This window comes from Chenopodium quinoa, unplaced genomic scaffold (genome assembly GCF_001683475.1).
Source record: "Chenopodium quinoa cultivar QQ74 unplaced genomic scaffold, ASM168347v1, whole genome shotgun sequence".
Taxonomy (NCBI): Eukaryota; Viridiplantae; Streptophyta; class Magnoliopsida; order Caryophyllales; family Amaranthaceae; genus Chenopodium; species Chenopodium quinoa.
In genome coordinates, this window is record NW_018743292.1 from 10,961,399 (window position 1) to 10,968,822 (window position 7,424).

General features: G+C 35.3%; 1 long non-coding RNA gene across 3 annotated transcripts; it reads left to right on the plus strand.

Annotated features, from left to right (window-relative positions):
• Positions 1-1,211: 1,211 nt before the first annotated feature.
• LOC110737006 lies at positions 1,212-7,089 on the plus strand. Of its 3 annotated transcripts, XR_002514317.1 has the most exons (7): positions 1,212-1,460; positions 2,402-2,504; positions 2,591-2,843; positions 3,214-3,288; positions 6,237-6,363; positions 6,449-6,574; positions 6,672-7,089. It is a non-coding gene; the product is annotated as an uncharacterized LOC110737006 (long non-coding RNA). The 3 variants fall into 3 exon arrangements; XR_002514316.1 differs by lacking the exons at positions 6,237-6,363; positions 6,449-6,574; positions 6,672-7,089 and adding an exon at positions 3,384-3,932 and having other exon boundaries at positions 1,219-1,460; XR_002514315.1 differs by lacking the exons at positions 6,237-6,363; positions 6,449-6,574; positions 6,672-7,089 and adding an exon at positions 3,387-3,932 and having other exon boundaries at positions 1,220-1,460.
• The last annotated feature ends 335 nt before the right edge of the window (positions 7,090-7,424 follow it).

Below are 7,424 nucleotides of genomic sequence, written 5' to 3' on the forward strand. Positions count from 1 at the left end.
TATTATTATTATTATTATTATCGTTATTATTATCGTTTTTATTATTATTATCGTTATTATTATTATTTCCTTTATTATTATTATCGTTATTATTATTATTTTTATTATTATTGTCGTTATTATTATTATTATTAAATTTTTATTTTTTCCAAATATAAATTATAATTATGGATGCTAATACCAACCCCAAAACAAATAGAAAGAAGAAAAAAAATTTGGGTCAAAATATGATCCTTCAAGCTCGTTTTGCCATTATTAAAAAGCCGTCTTTGGCGTGGGATACCGACATACTCCACAATATCATGCTCGCCTGCATCATAATACATAATATGATCGTTGAAGATGAACGAGAGACGTATCAAAATAACGTTAATACCAATGAGTTTATGAATGCTGGAGGCAACGCTAATGAGGACACTACCGAGTACCGTACTGATCGTATTGTGGATATCGGCTTATACTTGTCTCGTAGAACAGAGATTGAGGATCAACAGACTCATTTGCAGCTAAAAAACGACTTGGTCGAACATATATGGAATAAATTTGGTAACAACGAAAACTTAGGCAACTAGGTTTACAACAAATGGTTATCCCTAAGGACATCTTACAAAACGATGTGTAGTTGTTTTTTTTTTTAAATAAAATGTACTAGATTATAGTTGTAGAACTGTAATCACGATTTGTACCTCTTTTTTTTTTTTTGTTAATTAAAATTAGTTGCGTTGTTGTTTAAAAAATATTAATCACAAGAATTAGTTTTTTAAAAAGTTGATAAAAAATGCGATAATTTCTTAATTAGTAATCACGATTAAAATATTAAATACGTCAATTAATTACATTGACATCGGGTTAATAAATTATAATTATGAAACAAAAAAAATTATATTTACAAAAATAAAATAAGGTGGGGTAGGGAGTATTGATGATGAACCATTGTTTAGTGTTCATTGTTAAGAGTGAATATTGTAAATGGTTTGTTGGGTTGATGTGGATGAGAGAGAAATGGTGATAGTGACCCATGAACCATTTATTTGGGTTCACCAATAAAGATGCTCTGATATGCAATAGCAAATGCATAATGAGGGGCAAACTTGTAAATTCATATGCTTGAATGGAAATACAACTCACTTCCCGTTATGCTTTTTGTCAGCCCGTTGCAGAAGTATGTCGTATTTCTTCAGCGTATTTGCGGAAAATTGTACACCTTGTCTTTGTATTTGTATTTGGTCATATGCTCTTACAATTAAATTATTTTCTCTCTCTCTTCCATTTACTTCTCTCTCGGTCTTCCCTCTATGGTCATACGAACATACTCTGTCTTCCATTAAGAAAGTAGGCTCGCTACCTTCCTTCCATTTCCTCTATCTCCATCATCGTGTTTTGCGATCGCTGCGAGTTGAAGATTTGTTTCTGGGCTTACCGTGTCGAGAATTCACGCATTGTAGGCGAGTTATAGTGAGGTATTTATAAATTTATTAGTTTTCCCCAAATTTATAATTCTGTATGAAATAATCTTAGTACTTTGTCAAATTTAATTTCATTGTAGTCGTATAAGCTAAAAGTTAGGGTTTTTAAAAAAAATCCGGATGTTTTGGGTTTTATCCAAAATCAGTGTTAGGGTTTATTAGTTTTCCCCAAATTTATAGTTCTCTATGAAACAATTTTAGTACTTTGTCAATGTTAATTTCAATGTAGTCGTTTTACCTAAAAGTTAGGGTTTTTAAAATCCGGATGTTTTGGGTTTAATTCGAAATTAATATTAGGGTTTAAGAATTACATACATTTTGTTGATTTTAAGCCCCCAATTACAATTGTGAGAAGATTTGTTGTTGTTAGGGTTTGTATAAATGGTTTAGGGATGTATTATTGTGTGATAACTGTAAGAATTATGTCTAATTTGATGTTTGTAAGGCCAATTTATAAAGTTCCACAAATTGTGGGTTTTTAAAATGGCAAAGAATGACGGGGTTTGTGGTTTTAAAAGAAAGTCCCCTAATTTGTTCCTCTCATTTTGATTATTTTGATATAAATGAGCTTTTGAATATTTGACAAGAAGTAGTGCGTTCCCTTTTTTTGATTTGATTCCTTTTGAATGGGGATGAAGTAGTTTGTTCCCTTCTTCCCTCTTATTTTGATTTAATTGAGGTATTGAGTCTGTGACATGAACTAGTGTGTTCCCTTGTTTTGATTTAATAGAGCTTTTGAATCTTTGAGATGATGATGAGGCAGCTTGTTCCCTTGTTTTGATTTAATTGTGTTTTTGAGTCTGTGATAAGAACTATTGTGTTCTCTTGTTTTGGTGCAAAGCTGAGTTTTAGCTTTGTATTGGTTGTATTGGTTGAAGTAGAAGCTTTTATCCATGATGCTAAGTACATCTGTGATTTTCTCCCTGGATTGTCAGGTTTGTATTCCCCGCAAAAGGTTATAAATAGAAAATCATGAGATCGAAGACAATTGTGCGATCGAAGACAGTTGTGCGATCGAAGAGCTGGAAACACTTGTTGGTGAGCTAGTGTTGTGTGTTTGTATTTATATTGTAGTTGAATGTGGTAGGTGAATTCTGAAATTTTCTCTGCGATTTTTACAATAGGATCCATCGACTTCTAACCCCTTTGGTAAAGGGGGAGGGGGTTGAAGTGAAGGAGAAGAAAAACTCTAAAAAGAAGCCAAAGCAACCCAAGAACTTTGAGAATGTGGATGATGGAGAAGATGATGAATACAATGGTTCTAGTAATAACCATTCTGATGAAGATAGTGAAGAGGAATCGTGCACTCCCTCTGACTTCATGAAGATGATGATGGGATTCGTAAAGAGTAAGAGTCGGAAGAGGAAAAGGCCAAAGGTATAGTGAATATATAATTACCAAGAGACATATATCTATAACATGCTTTAGTATTCTAAGAACTGGACTTAGCCTTATGTTTAAGTCAAGCTATTGAAGATAATGGTTGATAGTGGCAAGGGAAGATTAGATAATACATACTAATCTTCACTAATAATGTGTAATTAAATCAAGCAAGTTAAGTGTAAATCATTTAGTGTACATATATTTATCACCTTACCTAGACATTAAATTACAAGTTCAATCAATTAAACTAAATTGAGATCATATAAATTAGTAGCACAGAATTCCAAAGTGTGAATAATAATACCTATTAGTATCCAAATTAAAGTACGGAATAACTTTGTGTTTGTGATTTGTATGTGTCTAGGGTGAAATAATTGAAGGGCAAAAGGTGGTGAGCGAAGGGGCAGTGTTGAAGACCCATCATGAGAACGTCAGAAAGGTATGATGTTGTAGCAGTTAATTTTATTTGGTGCATGTAACTGAGTAGGGTTTGCAGGTTAGCTACTTATGTATACTTCTTCCTTTTGTGTGTAGTAGTACCCCAACATTGTATGTAGGGTTGAATCCTTCTGCCAAGTAGTCAAAGGTTTTGATCCAAGAAGATGCGCGTTAGTGGCAGAAATGGGGTTTGAAGGTCTCCTGGATCTTAACATGAAAAATATACCGAGGCAATTTTGCTATTAGTTGTTGACAAGAGTGCTTCCTGATGGCACAATGGTGTTTGGTAACAGTGAGATCTTACCCTTAGGTCGTGCTCAAGTGAGGTTTGTACTTGGGTTACCTATGGGTGCTGAAAAAGTCCCTTTTGATGTTGGTGAGAATGATGAGGAGCAGGTGCAGAAGATGAGAAGGATTTTTAATCTGTATGGTGTTGGTGCGAACAAAGAAACCATTTTGTCGAAATCTGCTTCTGATGCTTTATGTCAATTGGATGAATCGGGTGAACCAATTCCCGTTGCAGATGAAGTTGAAGAGGAGGATTTTATGACAGCCTTTCTACTTGTAGCCCTTGGTAAAGTGGTTTGTACAACCACTAATAATTCAAACTTTCCAAAGTCACTCATTCCAGCATTGACATTGGCTACCGAGGCTATCAAGTATGACTGGTGTTCGATGACTTTCAAATGGTTATGCGACAGGCTAAAGTCGTATCATCTAATCAAAAGAATTACCTAAGTCCTCTAACTAAAGTAGATAGGGAAGTAGGGTCGAATTCACAGGGAAACAAGTCTTTCTATTCCTAAATAATTAATATAATCTAGATTATCAAGTAGCCAAATTATTTTTATAGGAATTTAACTAAGGAGAATAATTAAACTAAAACAAATTGAATAAGGGAGGAAATCAATAAATTAAAGCCTAGGGTATAGGCTCACCAATAAATAATATTCCAGGGTAAAACACGATAATCAATCATCAATACATCAATTAATCAGATTATAAAGGGCTTTCGCCATGTATTACAATCACAAAACTAATCTACCGGTATTAAGTCGCATCTCTCGAATCTTGACTTAACCATTTATAAATTAACCTGCCTATTGAAACTAAGCCTAAACATCAATTCTCGTATCTCGAATCTCGAATCAATATTGCATAACTCATACAATTAAACCTGGCCAAATCTAATTGCATAGCATTAAATCAATCAATAGGAAATCAATCAAATTGACAATCAACAATTATAAATTATCCTGTCATATTATTTATGGATTCCCACAATCCTAGAATTAAAACTACTCACATATTTAAATCTAAACTAAGCAAAGCAAATAAACAAGACATATTTAATCAATCAATTAATTATTGAAAATAAAAGGGGAAGAAATCATTACCAAAATAAACGGAACTGACGAATTGCATAAACTAAAAGTGTAGAGAGAGAAAACAAGAATATTAACCAAAAGCTTAAAACTAAAATCTGAAAAATTAACTAATGAAAAGAGGTCCCAAAACTTGCTTAACAAAGTCTATTTATACTTAGGCTCCTAAATCCTAAATTAAAACAAAGTAAAAGTCTCAAAAACGCTCCTCAAAAGCACGCGCCCGGGGTCGGACACCATCTCGCTAGGCCGGGCCCGACTTCAGGCGAAGATCTACTTCTTTCCATCTGCGCCTCAGGGCGAGGTCTTCCTCGGTCGAGCGAGCTCTCGGGCATCATGGACTTCTTCAATTGGGCAATTTCTTCTTCGGGTCTTTATGACTCAGTCCAATGCCTCGAACTCTTCTTCTTCACCGAGCCCTTAATCACCGATTTGATTGCTCCAACGCGGCCTTGGGCTTCGAAATGTGGTTATATGAATGCGATCCTACTCCAATGCTCGTAGTGGTTCAAATAAGTCCGGGAAAATGCTCCTAAGCCGCAATTTCCTATAAAACAATACCAAAACTACGAAAACACTAGAAAACGCATATTAGTAATAGAAGTGGCTCTAAAGAACCAAGAATACTCCCAAACATGACCAAGGGACGGGGGTAAAACACTATGTAAAATGAACATATCACTATGCAACACGACTAACAGATTTCAAAGGAAGTTCCAAAAAGATGGTTATAGGTATGGTTATGGGGGCAGTTTTCTGTTCGTTATGGTGAGCCTTACTTCCTTTAATGTTGACTACTAAAATATTGTTCTACACCGAAGACTATTTACTTTCTAATTTTACATGACTAAGTGTTTAAGTAGGAGAGTTGCATTACTTTATTTCCTGGTAAATAGATCAGAGAATGTTCATAATCTTTTTGGAGTCTCCTAATTTAGGTAAATTGGTCAAAGAATATTATGAGTAATAGTTGGAATAAGAAGCAAGCTGTGAAGAAATGGATTCAATGAGTTTTTATGTTTATTTATGTTTAGTGACTATTAGGTTTGTGGTTTCCACTTGTTGGAGATGTTTTATGTTTAGTGATTATAACAGTGGTTGCCAATATGGGATGCTAGCAATCTTGGTTAAGAAATGAGTCCATAACAATTTTCATGACATAAAATTCCTATTGCATCAAGTGTAAGATAGAAATATAATAATGTAACTGCTTGAATGACTGGAAACTTTATTACGGTCCTTTTTTCAGAAAGTTTGTTGTTTTTGCCTTGCTTGGCTTAGGTTCTTTTTCATGCTTTAAAAAAAATTATAAGCAGTGATTGTTATTGTTGAACTGGATTTGTAACGACATCTGCCACAGTTTTCTGATTTGTTTGTCTGTAAGAAGTTCAAATGATGAACCCTTCAATGCTACAAATGCCGAGGTCATTTGATATGTGTGTGTCTGTAAGAGTTCAATTGCTATCTTGCTATATCAAATCAATTACTATTGTCTGATGATGAGAAACTCATTCTTAATTTAATGATGTCAAAGTCACTTACTTTCTGGTTTTGTTTCTTGTAGATTTATTATCTGGATCACTTGGATCGTGTTCCCGTTAAGTAGGGTGTTTACCCGAGGGTGAAGGTGTGGAACAGTGGTGAGGTGAAGGCAACTCTTCTTAAAGATAAAGTGTCGACCAACGAGTTTGGTAAGCTTTTGGTAAGACATAAACAATAATTGTATTTGATTTGCGGGTCGATAATTGTGTATATAACAGTTTTTTCAATTGATAGGCCGTCGATGTTGCGTAGGGGGAGGAGCATCCCCTAGTACCAAGGGAGAGCGCTGGTGGTGTTAACAAGAAGGCGTAACTATCAGGGGATAGGGATCAGGCTTTGGTGGATGATGTCGTGGAGCGGGTGAGTGTGGGCAAACTTTAAGTTTGAAATATCAATTGAAATATCTGTGGTTTTGTTTTTGGGTTATGATTTTGGCAAAGTGTGATGCTTTGTGCAGGTATTAGCTCAGTTGAGCACAAGGTTGGTTAGTGTTGTTAAAAGTGATGTTGCTCGTGCCATGAGCAGAGGATATGATGCAAACATGACAAGGACCAACCGGGAGATGTATACACTGAGAAAGGGAGCCATCCGCAGACCGACACGACAATAGAAAGTAATGGTTCTCTAATAAATAATCTGTGGGTGAAGTAAGGAAGGATGGAAAAGACTGTTCATCATCTAAAGGGTCGACGGAGGGAGTTGATTTCTTGGATTTTGCAAAAAATAACGACAAGCATGATTCGACGGACAAGCAGCTGCTAACCTTTGTTCGAGGCAGGAAGAAATTGAAAGATGAAAACATGTAAGTAAAACTTCTGGTTCAAGGTTCACTACTAGAAATAGGCTTATTTTCGAGGGAATGCTTCCGACGGAATTTAATTCCCTCGGAAAATTCAAAATTTCCGAGGGAAATTGACTTTGTAGGAATAATCCGTCGGAAAGTTTCCTTACCGACGGAATATTCCCTCGGAACATTTCCGACGGATTTTTTTTCCCTCGGAATGTTTGGGTTACGACGGAATATTCCCTCGAAGTGGCTTCCGACGGAAATTATTCCCTCGGAAATCACAGGTTTCGACGAAAAAATCCGTCGAAACCTGTGATTTCCAAGGGAATAATTTCCGTCGGAAGCTGCGAAAAAAAAAAAAAAAAAAACGCAACCCTTTTGCATTCTGTACAGAACACAAAAGGAAAAAAAACGAGAGGAATA